The following is a 20,366-nucleotide window of genomic DNA, read 5'->3' on the forward strand; positions in this document are numbered from 1 at the left end:
TCTCCCTCTGAGGGCTAGGCTCCGAAGGAAAAAGCCCTGTTTCACACAAACGCCGGCAGTAGGTGAAGCCAATCTTTTATTGGGAAGGAAGGACCAGGGGTATATAACACGTTGATTATTGAGAAGCGAAGGAATTGCACACATCTGGTCAGTTTACAGAATTTTATTTTCCTGATTCTTCAAGAGACTAATTCAAGGAATGTGCACTGTGTCTGATACTGTATACCCAGTCGGAACGTCCCAATGGATATCCTGTCTGACAGAGAGATCGGGGAGATTCAAATCCACTTCTTCATGACTCAGGTATACTTTGCAGACTTTGTCCTTGCTATTCAGTATGGGAGCTCACCGCAGCGGGTCACAGAGGTCTCCAGCACAGAGAATGTCTTTTGGCCCATTTGCGCACTGTTCTCGACTCATTTCCTAACACTTGGCTCATTGGTCTTCTGAAGATATCTGCGTCTTTCAGAGACTTAATAATAGCAGAACTACCAGACACAACAGCAAGTGTTCTCAAAACGGCAACAACGTAACACTGGTTTGAAGAACCCAGTTATATCATTGCCTGGAAATGAAAAACAAATTTGCATTCGGCCAACCAGTTTAAAATATACCCTGAAAAAAATAATTAATTCCAAACAAGTTTGATTTGATTTTATTGACATTGTTAAAAGCCAATGAAACAATCAGATGCTCTTGAGTATAAGACCGGGATAATTGAACAGGTCAGAACAGAACTACTAAGACCCAGCATTTCGCAGACTGCTGAAAAATATCTCTCTTGAAAGTACCTTTTGGACCAGTAATTGTTGACGCAAAAATTGCAAACAAAGGGAAAAGAAGGCATTGGAAGCTCTGAAGACAAGAACCTACAGCTGCCCGGTTTAAGATGAGAAATTTGTCAATCTAAGTGTGGAGTGCATCAGACTAGTATTATCGAAAGGAGTTAAAAGACAGTTTAGACAAAGAAATTGTCAACAGTGTTTAGTTTAATATTCTCTGTTATATTTTCAGAAATGGCGTTGTTAGGTTTTACTTTAAATAGCCCTCAGCCACTCGAAGCTTTAGATTCCTGCACGGGATAATTATTTTCTGTGATGCAGATTTAAAATTTCACAGGAGTTTTTCCCTTGTGCCCAAACAATCTTGGATTTGAACCTGTTTGGACAAATTTGAATAGATTTGGGGAAACGTAAATTCCCTGCAGATTGAAACACTTCCAGGTTAGTTTAATAGAACTTTAAATAAAACGCAAGTGGGACAATGTGATTAGTTTTGGAGACTTGTGGTTGATTAAATTAAAAGAGAAAGAAAGGTCTTAAAATTGCAGCAGACGTTCTGGGATTTGAAGATGATTATCAAATTTGCCAGGAAAGTTTAGAATGAAAGAAAAAGGCCATAATTTAAGTGTGAACAAATAAATTAGATTTGGGATTAACCAATGACAAAATAAAGCAGTTAAATGAGTTGTGACGGAAAAAAACAAATAAGTGCAGTTGAGGTAGAAAAAAATAAATCAGTCTCGAGGAAAATGGAGTGAGAAGATAAACAAAGCGAGAAAGATCAAAGCGAGAGGGAGAGAGAAAAGAAGGGGGGGAAGAATGAGTAAAAACTAAGAGAAGAGAAGAGAAGAGAAGAGAAGAGAAGAGAAGAGAAGGAGAGAGACAGAGAACGAGAGAGAAGAGAGATAGAGACGGAGGAAAAATAGGGGGAAGTTCCTTGGATGAGCAAAAGGAGATAAGAAAGGAAGAGAGAAGAGAGAGAAGGAGAGAGAAAATTTGAACTTGAGAAGTTGCGACTTGGTCGGCAAAGTCAAGTTAGCAGGATGGAAATTAAAAGAGACATTAGTGATATATGTAAATGTGTCACAACTCCGCAACATTTTGATGAGGATGATGTTGAAATCTTCTTCATTTCAATCAAAAACATGGCTAGGTAGATGGAATGGTCCGAGGATTGATGGGTAATGCGAGTTCAGACTAAACTCGAAGTCAGAGCGAGTAAGGGATTTGGTATGATATTACCTGAGGTGTCAAAGGATTATGAATGAGTAAAACAGGCTCCTTTCAGTGCTTCTGGACCGGTACCAGATGTATATCGAGAGCGTTTCAGAAACACAGGTCAGACTTATGTTGAGTTAAAAAGAAACAAACACATTACTTTTGATCGATGGATGCTTATTTGGATAAAGTTAGGATATTTGAGGCTCTTAGAGTGATTATTATGCTGGAGGAGTTCAAAAACACACTTTCAGAGATTGCAAGAATTCACGTGGAGGAAAAAAAGTTCGGAAAGTCAGAAGGGGAGCAGAATTAGTAGATGAGTACATGCTGGTGCATAAGACAAGCTTCTGGACAAATGTACGTCCTGTGAAGGATAGAAATTGGCAGAAGGAGAGATTCTGCATTAGTAAACCATGAACCGGGCGCACTTGGAAGATATTAGAGCAAGATAAAAAAGAAGCCCAAGAGAGTGGAAAGGAGGTGAAAGGCCTCAGCTGTTTCCATTCTGGCAAAGTTGAACACGGAAAGATACAGTGATGTCGTTAATTAAAGGCGTTGTGGAAACTAGTGGCATTAATGAAGGAACTACAGGAGACTGCAAGAAGAGCAGAGGAGCTGCAGACGGATGTGCAGCCTCGGCAGGGGCTGGTTATGGAGTTATTACCTGGTCTCTACAAAGAATCTGCCGCTGTGGTAACGATTACTCAGAAAGAACGGAGGAGAAGAGAAGAAGGTATAATTTTCAGAGTGACAGTCGCTGGTAGTAAGGGCTGGGCGAATATGTACCCTTTCAAATCTGTTTCCCATGAGTGTCATAATTTGTGGGATACATGAGAAGAAAATTAGCGTTCCCTTATGTAACATCAGTTTGGAGAGCCAACTTCAGCCGCGGTAGTTTACCCTGGGCGTGATAGACAGAGTGTCAGTTCCACGAATTCAGCCTGTGCTTGGAAATTACTTGGCAATATCCAATTTGGAAGTGACACCCCTTATTGTGTAGAAACCCAAGGAAGACGAGGAAACTGAGGAGTTAAAACAGAAATATCTTTCTCTTGTCCCAGACTGTGCAGTAAACAGATCCCACTATCAATAGTCACAGCACCAAGTGACAAGTATAAAGAAAGATAAAGGAGTTGAGTTTAGGTCAGCTCATACACGATTTGATGTGATTTGCCTAGTGGTCCGAAGTACACAAGACTGTGTTGCAGCTACCAGATAGAAAGGAAGTGTTCTGGGTAGCACGTGGACTTCCTATAGGGGGTCACCGAGGGTTACGAAACACACAAGCTAAATACTAAACATTTCTATTGGCCTGAAAAGCACACAGAATGTGGTAAACTTTTTCTGACAGTGCCATACATGACAAATGGTAGGTAAGCCACAGGTGAAAATAAAAACGCGCCTTTGTTGCCAATTACCACAGTTGGAGAATCTTTTAGGTGGATTATAAATGATTCTGTGCATCCCCTCCCTAGAACTAAAAGTGTGAACCAGTGTTTGTTGACTACAATGGATGTGCCTAACATATTTCCAATGGCAATCCCTTCACGGAGTGTCAAGGCAAAAATTCTGGTAGAGGAGTTAGTAGCTTTCTTCACACGTTATGACCTACCCCGGCAGTTTCAGTCGGACTAAGGGACAAATTTTACTGCTGGACTGTTAAAGGGGGTTATGGATAGCTGAGACACAATACTTTAAATCAAGTGCATATCTTCCTGAATCCCTGGGAGATTTAGAAAGATGGCTTAAGATCTTGAAGACCATGAAGAGAGCATACTGTCAAGATTCCCTGAATGATTGGGAAAAAGATATCCTATTCGCATTGTTTGCCATTAAGAATGTTCCAAACGAATCCACTTAGTCAATTCCCTTTTAGCTAATATTCGGACATGAAGCGATTGCCCTTTGGAACTAATTAAAGAAACAAATGACAGGATCAAATTCGGAGATCACACAATTAAATTATGTATTGGAAATGAGGCAAAGACTAAATTGAGTTGGTGATTCAGCAAAACAGCACGCAAAGATGACACAGTGTAGAATTACGCAGGTGACAGATAAAAATCTGGGACTCAGAAGTTTTCCCACGGGGAGAACTTGTCAGTACTATAACCAATCATAGGTGATCCCTTCAAAGTTAGGTTTAGTGGTCCCTGTCAAAAAGTTGAGTCAGTTGAACATTTTAGCAAAGATGTCAGATAGAAAATAAAAATGCATTGGGTATGTCATGTGAACATGTTGAAAAAGTATTACACTCCAAAGAAAACTGGAGGAAGAGGTGTTTGTCACTGCCCAGCAGAGTGAGGAATCAAATTCAGACGCTTTGGATTTTGATGTACCTCAAAACAGATTCTAAAATGTTGAAGTCCTTGAGGAGTGGGATGGATTAGAAAGCTATCTATCTCAGGAGCATAGAAAAGTGTTGAAAGATTATTTTTTCCTACCATGTCAGGCCACATGCAAGAATCAAATGGGGAGGACGAAAGCAATAGGACATGAAGTAGGTTTAGGAATTCTGCGATAAAGCAGTATCCCTCTCGGCTTAATCGTCTCAAAGGCTGACAGGACAAGATGAAGGTGAACAGCATGCTCGACGAGAACATCATTGAACCAAGTCAGAGCGCGTTGAGTTCGCTGATTGTCTTAGTTACCACACCGGATGATTTGTGTTGAATTCCGTGCGGATTATGGAACAGCCAACGCCGTTAAAAAATCGAACTCATATCCAATTTCTCGATTGGAGGACTGCATCCAGAAAGTCGGAAAGCCAGTTACATCACCAAGTCGGGCATAATGCGTGGCTACTGGCAGGTACTATTCTCAAAGTTGGTGAACAAATCTCTGCGCTTCTAACACCATATAGGCTATATCAGTTTAAAGTGATGCACTTTGGAATGAAGAACAATCCCGCCTCACTCAAAAACACTTGTACAGAGTTGTGGCCGAGCTGCCAAATTGTGTAATCTATTTAGACGATGTAGTGGTCCTTAGCAACTCAAGGAATGATCACAAGGGACTGTTGGCAGAGCTCTTTGAACGACCACGAGAAGCAAAACTGGTGACAAACATAAAGAAAACAGAATTCACGAAAGCAGAGGTGATGTTCTTGGGATGTAACATCGGTCATGGCAGGTTGACCACCTTCCGGAACGTAAAGGCGAAGGCTTTTGTGGAATTTCCATGATCAACCTCGAAGAAAGAGTTTCTTTAATTCTTCAGACTCAGCGGACTCTATCAGAAGTCTGTTCCAAACTATACTAGTGTAGTGGCATCGTTAACAGATTTGCTGAAGAAGAACACAATGTTTCGGTAGACAGTAACATGCCACGAGGCAATCGACCATTTGAAGTCGATATTAACCACCAAACCAGTATTACCTACACCAAACGTGTCAAAAACATTTAAAGTCGCCATCGAAGGTCGTGACGTTAGAGTTGGAGGTATGATGAGCATGGGGAAGAACTGCCAGTTGGTAACGTTTCAAAGAAAATCTACATCTACCAGAGGAAATGCTCCACAATCAAAAAAGAAACTATTGAGTTTGGTACTGGCATTACAACTTTAATGTATGTGCCACGAACAAAGGATTGGAGACGTTATGTACACAGACCACAATCCACTAAAACGTTGTATATATGTAATAATATGAGACTATTTCGTTGGCTTCTTATGGTAGAGACTTCCACTTTAATAATCGTACATGTTGTGGATCAGTAGAATGAAATCACAGACACGTTATCGCATATTCAACTGATGGTTTTCAGATGAGAGTGTCTTTATTTCATGTTTTATGTGTATATATAGGAAAAAGCTAAGTTGAATTTGTATGACATTTATCCGTATTTTAGGGTAAAGTATTTAAGAATTAAAATGAAGACATATCTTCATTATGATGGTTCATTGTTTCCTGTAGAGGCGAAGTGTTTTAAACATATTAGTGCACGTTTAAGAGATTTAAAACAGCAGAACAACCAGACACAGCAACAAGTGTTCCCAATAAGATAATGACGTAATCCTGGGTCGAACAATTCAATGATTTCTTTGCCTGGAGACATAATCAGTTCGAGTTTGGTCACTCAGTTTAAATGTCAATCAGAATAAAATATAAATTTCAATTCAAGTTTTAATTGCGTCTCTTGAAAGTCTTTAAAAAAAACAAGGACCCAATCAGATGCTCTGGGGAATGAGACGGGGGCATTGCACAGTTGAGAGGAGGACTGCCAAGACCTTGCATGTAACAATCTTCTTGAAAAAATATATATCTGGAAAATAACTTTGCGATCCGTGATCTTTGACACAGAATCTCCCAACAGGGACAAAGAAGAGACAGGAAGATCCGAAGACAAGAACCTACAACTGCCTGGTTTTGATAAAGATGTGCTGTTTTGTAAACCTTAACTGGGAGTTTTATCTGAATAGCATTATCGAATGGAACATCAAAATGGGTAAGAGAAATACATTGTCAATCGTGGTTTGTTAATTAATCTCCCTTTTACTTTGGAAATGAAGTGCTGAATTTTTACTTTGTGTAGTTCTTGGCCAATCGAAGTGTTGCAGATTCCTGTATAGCATAAATCGTGTCTGTGTTGCTCGGTTTATCGCAAGCTCGAGAGTTTATGCTGTGTCATAACGAGTCTAAACAAGTTTGCATCTGTGCAGTTCATTGAGTGAACTGGAGATTTGCACCATTCATGACCTGGATGAAGTGAATCTCCAAAAGCAGAGCACAACGAAAACTCTGCCTAAGTTGACAGGATTCGAACCAGCGTGGGACTGCCCCAATGGATTTCGAGTCCATCGCCTTAACCACTCGGCCACAACTACAAATGGACGCTCGAAATCCTCGTTTGCAGTTTTCTGTCCCTGGGGAGGTTAGCAGTAGTGAATCATTCTTTAGTTTTTTTTAGTTCAACCACCACAGCTTTCAAATCGATTAAACGTCGGGACAAAGTGGGTCTGGGGGTTCCACATCGCCAGGTGGGATCAATATTCAGCTTAAACGACGGTGGAAATTGCAGGAAAATAGACAGCAGTTCGAGCAGGATCTGGGCTGGGAAAGGGTGATTAAACGTTTCAAAATTTCTTCAGAACGTTATCAGAACTCCGTTTTCTCCCAGTAGTACTGACAAACCTGTTGACATCCCCAGAATTTCCTTTTTTTTCAGATTCCCAACATCCACAGTCCTTTACATTAGCCATTAAAACGATACAGAACTGCATTTGCAATTCTGGATAAGATTCCTGTTTGGGGAACATTTTCAGTACCCGCTGGAAACACATCCACGTCGCAGCAACCAAAATTTCTACAACAGGAGTACTGCTCTCTTCGAGGCTTTTTCCAATCTTATTTGCACCCCAGTCTTCTCGTGGTCTTGTAGCCGGGGCGAGGTTTGAATTCCTGACACGCAGGAATGAAAAGCCTTTCAATGTCACAGATTGGTTCATGCCGAGAGAACAACACAATCAACGTCGCGGCCTCTTCAAGACTGGCTGTGTTCAGTTGGACAATCCATCTTCATTCACCTGTGGTTTCGCTTCCCAAAGAGATTCGAAAGTTTTCGAAAGCTGCAGACATGCGTTTACTGTTATTTCTCCTTGTTTTTTTAACCTGCCAACTGGCGATATTTTCCCTAAACCTCTTCGCAATCCTTCACCTTGCATTATGTCCAGTGATGAGCAAACCCCTTTTGGCGAGAAAGTACTGAGTTTGCGATTCTTCTCTTTGGAACAAAGAAGTTTAACTGGAGATTTTTATGGTCTGTTTATAGTGATAGGGGAGGCCGCAGTGCGGATAGGTGGGTTGATGTTCTGGAGAAAATGTTTTCAACGTTCAGTCTCAGTTTGAAGAGGACTGGGACTAAAGATATTTAATGAAAAACGAAATTTGCGGAGAGTATATAGAGCCTAATCTCAGGGGAACCGTTAATCATTTAACACACAGATGAGGAGGACATTCTGTCTTTCAGAGAGTAGCAAATCTGCAGAATTCTTTACACGGAAGGGCTGTCAAGGCTGAGTATAATCAAGGCTGAGACGGCCGCACAATTAGTCACTTTGGTTATTAAGAAGAGTGGGGATAAGGCGGGCAAGTCCTGTTAAGATTTAACCAAATCAGACATGACCTCATTAAAAGGTTGAGCAGCTCTGATGGGACGAATGACTTCCATATGTTCCAATATCTTATCTGTCATTTGGAAACTGCGAGAGACAATTGTGAAGAAAGAAATTGCAGGACGTTGAGAAAAGATGATTGGAGTCAAACTGAGTCAACATTATTTGTTGAATGCATAACACACTTGACACCTTTGGCAGAGTCCTTTGATAATATTTCGAGCAGAGCTGATCAAATGTTTGTTCGCATTCCATAAGAAACCTTATCAAAAGCCATCGCACAAGGTCGGAGTTCACGGTGAAAATTTTAAGAAAAGGACAGGATTGTCCGTTGTTTATTTAATGGAAGACACAGAATCTGGATTATTGCGTATGTTTCAAGTTGTAAAAATGTAATTAGTAAAGTTCTGGAATGGTAAGTCATAGGACTTCTATGATTTATATCTGCCTTAATTACTTGTTGGAATTGGCAGAATGAAACGTGCCCAGTTTTACTCACGATACACAATAGGTGGGAGGACATTTTGCAATGAGGACAGTGGAATCTGGAAATGGTTAGTGACAGGTTGAGTGGGTGGGCAAGCAATAGGTGCACGGAGGAGGTTGTAAAGTTGATAGTTTGGAGGGGAGGGTGATGCACATGGGTGGGAAGGAAATGGGACGGATGGGACAGGTCATAAGGACGGTGCTGGGCTGGAAGTTTTGAAGTGAGGTCAGGTGGAGGGAGGGGAAATGTGGAAACTGGTGAAATCCTAATTGATGCCATGGGGTTCGAGGTCCCCGATGTGGAGATTTAGCTTTAGAACATAGAACAATGAAACAATACAGCGCAGCACAGGGCACTTTGGCTTTCGTTGTTGCGCCGACCAGTGAACTAATCTGAACTCATCCCACAATATAATCTCATCATCATCCATGTATTTATCCAAGGATTGTTTTAATTTCCATAATTCAACTGAGTTAACAACATTGACAGGCAGGGCATTCAACACTGTTACTACTCACTGAGCAAAGAACCTGCCTCTGACATCCGGCTTTAACCTATAAACCCTTAATTTGTAGTTATGACCACTCGTACAAGCTGACATCATCTTCCTCAGAAAAATACTTCCACTGTCTACCCTATCTAATCCTCTTCTAAATCCCTGGAGTACTTTTGATCGCTGAGCTGTAGATTTGATTCAAACCAACAGCGCAGCAAGCAGACCTGCACCCTAAACCTCAATCTGAGCTGCACATCTTCACAAACCTTGCTAAGACCTGTAACTCTGTATCAAATCCGCTCTCAGACTTCTTTTCAATGAAAACAGACCCAAGTCTCTCAGATTTTCCTGATAAGACTATTCCTCCAGAACGGGCAATATCTTGTTAAATCTCGTCAGCAACTTTTCCAATGCTGTCACATTATTCCTGGAATGGGACGACCAGGCAGTTCAAAATATTCCAAGTGGAGCCACACAAGTGTTTTGTATAGTGGCAGCGTGACATTATGCCCTGGAACTCAATCCTCTACCAATAAAATCGACGACCACGTGCTCTTTCACAGTAACGCAGTGGTTAGTACTGCTGCATCGCTACCCCAGCGACCCGGGTACAATTCCTACTTCAAGCGGCTATCTGTGTGGGTTTCCACCCGGTGCTCTGTTTTCCCCTCACAATCCAAAAACTGTGCAGGTTAGGTAAAGGGGTCAGTGTAGGAAAATGTGTCTGGGTGGGTTGCGCCTCGGAGGGTCGGTTTATACTTGTTGGGCCACAAGGCTTGTTTCCACACAGTAAGTAATCCGAAAAAAAAACAACCTGGCTCGAAACTACGTACATGGACTCCAAGGTCACTCTGCGCATCCACATTACGGAGAATCTTTCCATTAACTCAGTGTTCTGCGTTCCTGTTATTGTTCCCAAAGTGAATCACTTCACATGTAGCTGCATTGAACTTTATTTGCCAACTCTAAGACCAATTTTGCAAATTACCCCAACTCCCGTGCAACCTGGAACATTTTTCCACGCTGCCCACTACTCCACAACCTGTACTGTTATCTGTAAGCTTACTAACCCATTCACCCTATGCCTGCGTCTTAGTCATTTACGAAAATGACAAACAACAGTGATACCAAAACAGATCGTTGTGCCACACCATTCGTTACCGGATTCCAGGGTGAATATTTTCATTAGCCACCACTTGCTGCCTTCTCACAGAAAGCCAGTTTCTAATCCAAACAGCGAAATCATCGTCAATACCATGCCTCTGCATTTTCTCCAACAGCCTAACATGTGGAATCTTATCAAAGGTTTTACAGATGTCATGTACACCACGTCAAGTGCCCTACCCTCATCCACATGCTTGGTCACTTTCTCGAAAAACTCACGAAACCATGTTGATCCTCTGAAATCAAGTTGTTGCTGGCTGAATTATTATCTCTCATACTCAGTTCCATATTCTTTCCTACAAGAAAGGTAAGGCTCACTGGTCTATAATTACTTGGGTCATCTGTATTATCCTTCTTCAACAAGGCAACAACTTTTGCTATCTCCAATCTTCGAGTGCTATTCCTGTAGACAATATCGAAAATAAAGATCAAAGGCAAAGGCTCTGCAATCTCCCCCCGGCTTCCCAGGAAATACTTGGATAGATCCCAGCTGACCCAGGGGACTTACTTGTTTTCGCCCCATCCAGAATTGTTAACAAGTCCTCCTTGTAAACCGCATTGTAAACCATCCAGTCTAGTAGCCTGTATCTCAGATTCTCCTCGACACCGTTGTCTTAAACCAATATGAATACTAACGAAAAATATTCATTTAGCGCCTTCCTACCTCCTTTAACTCCACACACAATTCATCACTCCTATTTTTGACCAATCCTCATCTTACTCTCGTCGTTCTTTGGTTCCTGATATACACGTAGAATTCCTTAGGGTTTTCTAAGATTCTATCCGAAACGCCTTCTCAAGACCTCTCCTGTCTCTTCTGGACTCTCTGTACAGGTCGTTCCTAACTAACGTGTAACTCTCAATCGCCCTAACTGAGCCTTCAAGTCAAATCCTAACATAAGCCTCCTACTTTCTCTTGACATGTGCTTCAAGTTCTTTAGTAAACCACATCTGCTTCGCTCGACAATTTCCTTCATAACTGACAGGTACATACTCATCAAGTACATGCAATATCAGTTCCTTTAATAAGCTCCAGATTTCAATTGTGCTCGTACCATCGTTTCCTTCCACATCTAGTGCAAACTAAATCTTGCCAAATGTCATCCTAATTGCTTTCTCTCAGATATAACTCTTTCCCTGCAGTACATATCTATCCCTTTCTATTGCTTAAGTAAACATAACGAACTGTGTTCACGATCACTAAATTGCTCACCTACCTTCACATCCAACACCGGGCCAATCCGTTACCCAGTAATAAATCCAATGTGGCCTGTGACTCTTAATAAAAGGTAGTCTGGCCTCAGGTTATGGACCTGTGTTGAGGATGAGGCAGGATTCATCAAAGTTGATAGGGACAAAAAGTTTTTCTGCTCACCTCCCTCTGTTTCCCACACTCGCAGGAGACTGCTATTATTATTTGGCGTAGCAATTCACAGATGACATCTTTGGTTGCTTCGAAACTTCTGAAGACTGTGCAATGAGTAAATTAGTACACCAGGACCAGGCTCCAATGAGGGAGCCAAGAAAGCATGCATTGTCAAAGGGCCAGAGCTGACGGAACGTCGCTTTCTCTTTCCAGTGCAAAAGGTCAGTGCTGAAAGGGCAGGCGCTTTTTGAGTTTCAGTTCTGTGAGAGATGACGCCATCACAGCATCACTACTGAGAATGCAGAAACTCTCAATGGTTAGTGCTGAAGGATCGGTTACTGTAATAGGGTAAATTCTAAGGGAGTGGGCACATTCAGAGGGTTAGTGTTGAGGGAGCAGGCACTGTTGAATGGTCAGGACTGAGCGAGAGGGTGCTGTCACAGGTTCAGTGCTGAGTAAGTGTCTTCGTCGCCCATTCAGTGTTGGAAAGTGGATGCTATCGGAGGGTCAATGTGAGGGATCACATTTAATTTATTTCATGCTAATATTTCCAGAAACAAACAAAATGGCAGCTGGATATGCAAACTGTCCATCAAAACATTCAATGGCAAGTCCGAACATAAATAAATTATCTAAAACCTCTCTCATATTTGAGGACATCCTGCCTGTTTTTGTCACACATACACTGCATTTCTGGTCACCTACATCATCCCTGTTAGGGTCCCCCACAGCCTCCCCATGTTTTCCGTACATCCTCCCACTCTCCATCTTACACACCCTCCATGTCTTTGTCACACACACCTTCACTGCCTGGGACAAACTCAAAGTCTGCCAGTACTGGAGTAGACTTCAGTTTTCCCACTCCCAAGGATATGATTGTGTATAAATGGTTAGAAGTTGGAGGAATCCAAATTCCACTGACTCAGCCCCAATCCCACCTCCCTGTCTGAACTGGTTTAAGATCGCAGCGAGACATGACGGAGAGAGAGAGAGACATAGGGGGAGAGAATGAGTCATAGCAATGGAATGCACAGAATCAGATGCATGAAAAACTTTGTACTTGACCCAGCCTCTACCCCTCCCTCTGGCAGCTCATTCCACTCCTGCATCACTCTGAAGAAAAAATGCTGTGTGTGTGGAAAAGGGTACTCTCAGGCGTCCACGCTGCTGAGACACCTGTGGGTTCACACCGGTGAGAAGCCATTCATTCATTCCTTGTGTTAGAAATGACTCAAATAATCATACGATCTGCTGTGACATTTTGGCAGCCATGCAGATGATAAATGTTTTATAACACTGACTATAGCTGTTAATTTTATTCAATGATAAGTAAACGTATTGGTGAGTGGAGAATACATAAAGAGACAGGAGGGACAGATATGAAATGCTTCAATCCTTCACTAAATCTGTACCATGTACAGATTGATTTCCGTTTCTTCCTTCGCCAGGATTACGTTTTTTTTAATGTAGGAGGATAAATTACGGACAGAAGTATTTCCTTAACTTTCCAAACCGGTAAAATATTGCAGGACATACTCAGTTAATTTTCATCTGTCAACGTGTATTTTGGCAGGCTTAATAAATTAGATAAAAACATTTCCTCACAAACAGTGACCATCAAGTGTACACTGAAGATTATTGGATAGGGCATCGTGGAGGTCGGTGTCCAGTGAACTTCATTAGGGATTGGTGAGGGGAGCTCTGCTCTTTGTGATGTTTATAAAAACGTTGGATGAGGAAGAAGAACGGTGAGATAGTAATTTTGCCGATGATATGGAGGTTGGTGGAGTTATCGGTAGTGTATTCAGCTGTTGTGGATTGCAATGAAACATTGCGAGTTTGCAGAACTGGTCTGATATGTGGCAGATGGAGATAAACCCGAAAAAGTGTGAAGTCGTTCACTTTGGAAGTGCGATTGTCAATGAAGAACGCAGGGTTAAAGGATTCTTGGCAGAGTGAAGGATCAGAGGAATCTTGGGTCATATTGGCTCTCTTTAGAGCAAGTGTCAGGCGTTGGTCTTCCCAATAACCCTGCAAGTTTAGACCGACCAAGGAGCTTCCAGTTTTATAAATAAAGTTATGAAATAGTTGTTCAAAGTGACAATCAAAATGAAAGAACTTCTTTCTTATGTACATTAGGAGAACCTTTGCATGTAGTATCTACCCAGGTTGCAATTAAAGTCAAGAAAAGTGAGATGATTTGAACAAGTTGGTATACCGCCTTGGAGATATTTCGATTGTTTGCCAATAAATTATGTTTTAGGAAACTAGATTTGATAATCTCGTCACAACCAATCAGAGCAAGACGACGGAGACAGATGTTGTGACTGACATTCATTTTAATAAATGCACCTGGAATTTCTGACATACCACGATGTTTCGCTTTCAGTAAATGTGCTGATATGATGTGTTATATAGGAAATAAAGAACGTGTGAATTCCCAGTGAACCTGCGCTGGAATGGGTTCTAGATACATGTTACTCTTTGAGGAAAAGCCGGACATGAAACGATTTATGTGTCCCGGACAATCGCGCTGCATTTTGACATCATCGATACAGTGACATATTCTCCCATAAGGAACTATCTTTAACCAATCAGAAGCCACTTAATTCTCACTGGGAATGGGCAGGAATGCAGCGAGGATAATCAGGAAGAGTCTACAGAATTAGATTGTTACGATTAAGAACTGTTTACATTTCGAACACAACTGAATAAAACGGATGGCAAATTTTACATCAATGTTTAATCTGTTGTTTGAAACCCATACATCTGTGTCTGAGTATTTTATAAGCTCACGGCACTCCTCAGGAGAAGGACGGGTTGAGTCGATCTGACCGCAGCAGTTGAAGATGGGGACTTTTAACATCAACTGATCTTAAGTTACTGAAGGTGTTCTTTTCTCTTTCTTGCACAGTGAATTCATGTAGGAAACAATATTAATGTGGAGTAATGTTTTGATATGTGGGAAACTGCAGCTAACTCCTAATAATGCACAGTTGATCGGTTATAACCCTGTGAATGAAGACACAGAATCGAGATAACAGTTACATATTAAAAATGTCATAATAAAAAAAAATATATGAAAAGCAGCATCTGCAATCAAGAACAAGGTCAGATGTCGTGCCTGAGATTTGTGGGCGGACAAAGCGTGAAATACATAAATAAAATGAAGCTGACACTCAAAATACACCTTCAATGACGTAGTTGAAAGGGAGAACTGTGGATGCTGGAGATTAGTCAGGAGCGTGTTCCTCAAAAAGGACAGCAGTTCAGGCATCTTCCGACAAGCAGGAAAATCGAAGTTTCAGCAAAAGCCCTTCATTAGTGTTGAGGGTTTGAGACTGGCGGGTGGAGAGGTTAAATGGCAGGGACGTGGGACTGGGGGAAAGGCAGCTGAGAATGCAAAAGGTAGGTGGAAGTGGGGGAAATGGTCATAAGTCAGAGGGAAGCAGAATGACAGGTAGGACAAGCCATGAACGCGGTGCTGAGATGGAAGTTTGGAACTGGGATTAGATGAGGGGAGGGGATATGGGGAAACTGGTGAAATCTATATTGATGTCATGGGCCTGGTGGTTCCCGAGGCTGAAAATTAGGTTTATTTTCTCAAAAGACAGGTGGTAAGGGAGTGGTAATGGAGGAGGCCCAGGACTGGCATGCCCTCGGTGGAGTGGCAGTGTAGTTGAAGTATTTGGCCATGAGATGTTTGGTGTAGGAGTCCTGAAGCGCTCTTCGAGTCAGCATCCCGTCTTCGAAATGCAGAGGAGACTGCATCTGGAGCAATGGATACAGTAACTGACATGTATGGAAATGGCGGTAAAAATCTGATGATGTGGAATGCAGCTTTGTGGTTTTGGACCCTGGTTGGCGGGATGTCTGGGCACAGGTGATAACCAGGGAATCCCTGCCCTTTTTGTGGTTGGAGGGGTGTGTTTCGAATATGAAGGTACAGGAAATGGACGAGATGTTTGGGAGGGCTTCATCAACCAGGTAGGAGGGGAAATTGCGGACTTTGGAAAGGCGGCCAGCTGGTGTGATCTGTGGTGAGCTAGTCATACAGTCGTAGAATCATAGAAATATCCAGCAAGGAAACTAGGCCTTCGGTCCAAGTCGCCCATGCCGTCCAGATATCCTAAAGTAATCTAGTTCACCTGCCAGCAGCCGGCCCATAACCCTCCATACTCTTCCTATTCATATACTCTTCAAAATGCATTTTACATGCTGCAATTGTACCAACCCCCACCAATTCCTCTGGCAGCTGATTCTATACACGTACAATCCTCTGCGTGAAAAAGTTGCACTGAGATTTCTCTTATTTCATTCAACTCTCACCCTAAATTTATGCCCTCTAATTCTGGACTCTTACACGTCATGGAAAATACTTCGGCTATGTTTCCTATCCAAGACCCTCCTAACTTTGGAAAACTCCATAAGGTCACCCCTCAGCCTCCAACGCTCGAGGCAAAATAGCCCCAGCCAGTTCAGCCTCTCCCTGTAGCTCAAAGCCTCCAACCCCGGCAACATCCTTGCAAATCCTTTCTGGACCCTTTCAAGTTTCACCGCATGAATTAGGTAGGAAGGAAACCAGAATTGTATGCAATATTCCGAAAGGGGACGAAGCAATGTCCAGGACAGCCACAAAATGGACGCAATTTTCTGAGCAATAAAGCAAAGGATACCAAACGCATTGTTCGCTATCCCATCTACCAGCGACTACACTTTCAAGGAGCTATGAATGTGCACTCTATGGTCTCTTTCTTCATCAACACTCCCTTTGTCCTGACCGTTAAGTGGAAAAGTCCTGCTGAGTTTTGCTTTCCCAAAATGCAGCAACTCGCATTGACCTTAATTAATCACCTGCACCTTATCAGCCGATTGGCCCATCTGACAAAGATCTTATTGTAATCTGTGGTAACATTCCTTTGCTGTCCATGACACGTCCAATGTTGATGTCATCTGCATGCTTACTGATAATGCCTCATATGATCACATCCATATCATTTATAAAAACAATGAAAAGTCGAGGAACCAGCACCGATCCTTTTGGCACTGCACTGGTCACAGGCCTCCAGTCTGAAAAGCAACCCTCGGCCACCACACTCTTCCTTCTACCGTTCAGCTAGTTCAATATTCAAATGCCTAGTTCTCCCTATATTCGCTGAGATCTAACCATGCTAAACAGTCTCCCTAGGGAAAACTTGTTGAACGCCTGAGTGAAGTCCATATAGATGACATCTATCGCTGTGCCATCATGAATCCTATTAGTTACTGTTATGGAAAATTATCCATTTAGTGTGGAATTTGAAAGAGAATGATTTTGGAACATTTAATGCTGTGCTGAGCTTTGTAAACAATACTTTGGTGAGGTTTGCGGCCAGCTTGTCGCTGTTTCAATTTTGCAAACATTCAACTCGATCTTGCGAGAGTCAGACACAGTGAAAGAAGAAAAAATCTGTTATGTCCAAGACCAGGGGATGAGAGAACAACAACTTGAGTTTTCCCAGTCGTTTCCCTTGAGTGTGAGATAAGAAACAGTATAAGGCGAGCATCTGAACAATGCTCAGATAACCCTGATATTGAGGCATCGAGATGAATGTACTGGGGTCAATTCTGCTGAGTTTAAATAAAGCTCCTTTCTTTGCCCTTGCTAAGAGTTGAGTCAGGTCAATTTAATTTCCACGACAGTAAACTTATGGGGCCCGTCCCGGTTCCAGGCGACTGAGTGGGATTCTGAAGATTCCTAGGAGGCGTAGCCGCCAGCGCCATGAAGTTGTTTCTCTTCATTTCGAGCCCTGAATTGGCCCTTTTGTGTGAGAGGACCCCGAATCTGTCGATCACACAAGCGCTGGCATTCGGATCGAATAGGATCTCGGTAACAGTCGTGACTTAAGTAATCCTACATAGACACTCATTCTAAGAGAATAAGTAAAGCAGGGACAGGGTTCAGTGAACTCTTGCGTGGCATTAGAGCAAAGCCCAAGGGAAGGGAACAGCCGTCTCTGGAGGGTTTCAGTGACAGCAATTTTAAGGGTAGTTTTAGACTGGGAGCCACCACTGGTTGAGTTGGACTCACCAAAGGCGTACTGGATGCGTGGTTTCTTGGTTGACGAAAACCAAGGCATTGAGGCGGACTGTCCAATGCGAGAGGGGACCACGGAGGGAAGAAAGCAAGTCAAAGAGAAAAAATAAAGGTACCGCATGAGAGAGAGAGAGAGAGAGAGAGAGAGAGAGATGAATACTTTTCCAGTTACTCTAAAAATGCGCTCCGACAAGAGCAAGCAAAAGGACAGTCCACACAGTACTTGAAAGGGCCAACCAAAAATGCGAAATAATTACGTCCTCGCGTGTGTAAAGCAGTCAGAGTTGTGGATCAAGGAATGTGGTTTACCTTGAGGAGGAAGTTTTAGTAAATAACAGGTGGAAATATTGAGTTCGATGATGGAGGAGAGAGAGGAGAAAAGGACGGGAAAATACAATATTTGAATTGCAACGTGTATAACATGAGGCTGATATCAGCGAAAGGAAATCTCGAGTAGGTGATCGATCAAGTACACGTACATACACCAGCACACATGCAGACGCGAGCGTAACAGAACCTAATGATGCTGTACAGTATCTGAATTAAGTTTCATATTATGACCTTTTTGACTGCACTCCGAGACCAACAGCTCCCCTTCGAGATCCGCCTGGCGAAGGTTCCACGTCAGTGGCCATTGCCTCTTGGTCTGCTGAATCACCAATCGCACGCCATACCTGCAACCAATTGAAGCAAGAAGCTCAAAAGAAGGAATTCCACTCCAAGATGGAAAGGCATCCAGATGCTGGAATCTGAAACCAAAAGAGAAAATGCTGGAAAATCTCAGCAGGTCTGGCACCATCTGCAAGGAGAGAAAATAGCTGACGTTTCGAGTCGAACTCATCCTTTGTTAAAGACAAAAAAGGCGAGAATTAGGGAGCTATTTACGCCAGGCTGAGAGAAGGTGAGTCAAGGCTTCTGATGCAAAGGTGATAATGACAGTTCACGGAGAGATTAAAGAGAGATTAGGAGCCGTGAATGACCAAGGCTGAAGCTAGTGCTATGTGACAAAATATGTGGGGTTGGGTGACGCAGATGCAAAATTGAAAGCAGGGGAGAAGCGTAGCAAAGGGGGAAGAGGAGAGGAAAGATGGATTGACAGTATGGGAAGCGGCAGAATTAGAGACAGTCAAGAAATATGAGGTACAGTACAGAACAGGGGAAAAAACATAAATACAAAGGTAATTAAAATAATTGAAATAAAATTATCCGAAGTTGTTTGAATTGCACAACTTCAGACAATTTTACTTCAATATTTTATTGATTTTTTTTATTCATTGCACCTGCAATATCACAAAGTCATTAAATAAGGACAGCACTGAAAACACAGTCCTCGGTCGAACTTGTTCATACCGAGCATATAACCTCAACTGATCCAGCCGCGATTGCATGCACTTGACCCATGTCTCACTAAACCCTTCCTATTCAAATACACGTCCAAATTCCTTAAAAGTATTGGAATTGTACTAGCCATCAAAGCTCGTCTGGCAAATTATTGCAGACACGCAGCATCTTCTGCGTGAAGCCGTTGCTCCTCACTGCATTTCGAATTCTCACCCTCCCACACCAGATTTATACCCTCTCGTTCTGCACTGCCCGACCTTATCTACTTACCCGATTCATGCCCATCATGATTGAAATACCTACATAAGATCAGCTCCCAGCCTCTGACGCGCCAGGCAAAATAGGGAGAGAGCGTCCAGTCTGAAGCAGTCATCTTAGCAGCTGATCTGTCGCTGACAAACACTGCAGGAAGGCGTGATAACTTGCTAAATGTGCTGGTAAACGAAGATTGCACAAGCAACATGAGTCATTGAGGAAAACGTGCAATTGAGTTCTGCGCTGTTGCTAACTCTAAAGCAACTGCGTCCTTCGGGAGCAGAAAGAATCCCACTGCTAGATTACAATTCAAATGCATTTGGCATAAGGTTCTCAGTAGGTTATCAGCAGCACGTAACCCTGACTCCAAAGGTCTGTGAGTTTCCAGAAGCACAGTGAGCGATCGTTGAAGGTACGTTTCTCCAGATGATATTTGGCAACATGACAAACTGCAGCTGAGCTGGTGGCATTGCGATTGAAATTGCATGCGTCCGGACATTGTGCTTAATTTTGGATATCAGAGCAAATGGTTAGCTCGAGTGTGCGCGTTCAGAAAAGTCAATGCTTTTTTTTGTTGACAAGTTTTGCAACGAAAGGAAATACCTCGGACGAGCGTGCGATCGATATCAAATCAGAAAATGAATAGCCGACGTGATTGTGAGCACCGGCAATGTAGGCATTTGCTTTCAGGGCGGAGCTGTGTTGGTCGGTTAGCTCAGCCGGTTAGTGCGTGGTGCTAATAACGCCAAGGTCGTGGGTTCAATCCTCACACTGGCCCTATGAAGCGCTCGTGTCGTTAGCTGCCCTGTGCCAAGGTTCGTCGCGGTTTTAAATTTCACCGCCGGCAAGAGCCTGTCACATGATCGATTCAGATTAGTATTCATTCGAAAGCCGACCATCGCTGTCTTCGAGCGGCAACTCATTGGTCCCATGCCGGATCTCAGCTGCGTTGCTGTATTTCTAAACAAAGTGAACCACGAAATCACCAAGCAGAAAGCCTCGCCAGCGCAATAAAACATTTGACAGGCATAGACACACAACTCCATCGCCTTAGCCTTGATGACCCT

General features: G+C 42.6%; 2 non-coding genes across 2 annotated transcripts; one reads left to right on the plus strand and one right to left on the minus strand.

The window, feature by feature from the left end:
- Positions 1–6,742: 6,742 nt before the first annotated feature.
- trnas-cga (transfer RNA serine (anticodon CGA)) lies at positions 6,743–6,827 on the minus strand. Its single transcript has one exon. It is a non-coding gene; the product is annotated as a tRNA-Ser (tRNA).
- Positions 6,828–20,003: 13,176 nt separating this feature from the next.
- trnai-aau (transfer RNA isoleucine (anticodon AAU)) lies at positions 20,004–20,077 on the plus strand. Its single transcript has one exon. It is a non-coding gene; the product is annotated as a tRNA-Ile (tRNA).
- Positions 20,078–20,366: the final 289 nt, after the last annotated feature.

This window comes from Hemiscyllium ocellatum, chromosome 46, assembly GCF_020745735.1.
Source record: "Hemiscyllium ocellatum isolate sHemOce1 chromosome 46, sHemOce1.pat.X.cur, whole genome shotgun sequence".
Lineage (NCBI taxonomy): Eukaryota > Metazoa > Chordata > Chondrichthyes > Orectolobiformes > Hemiscylliidae > Hemiscyllium > Hemiscyllium ocellatum.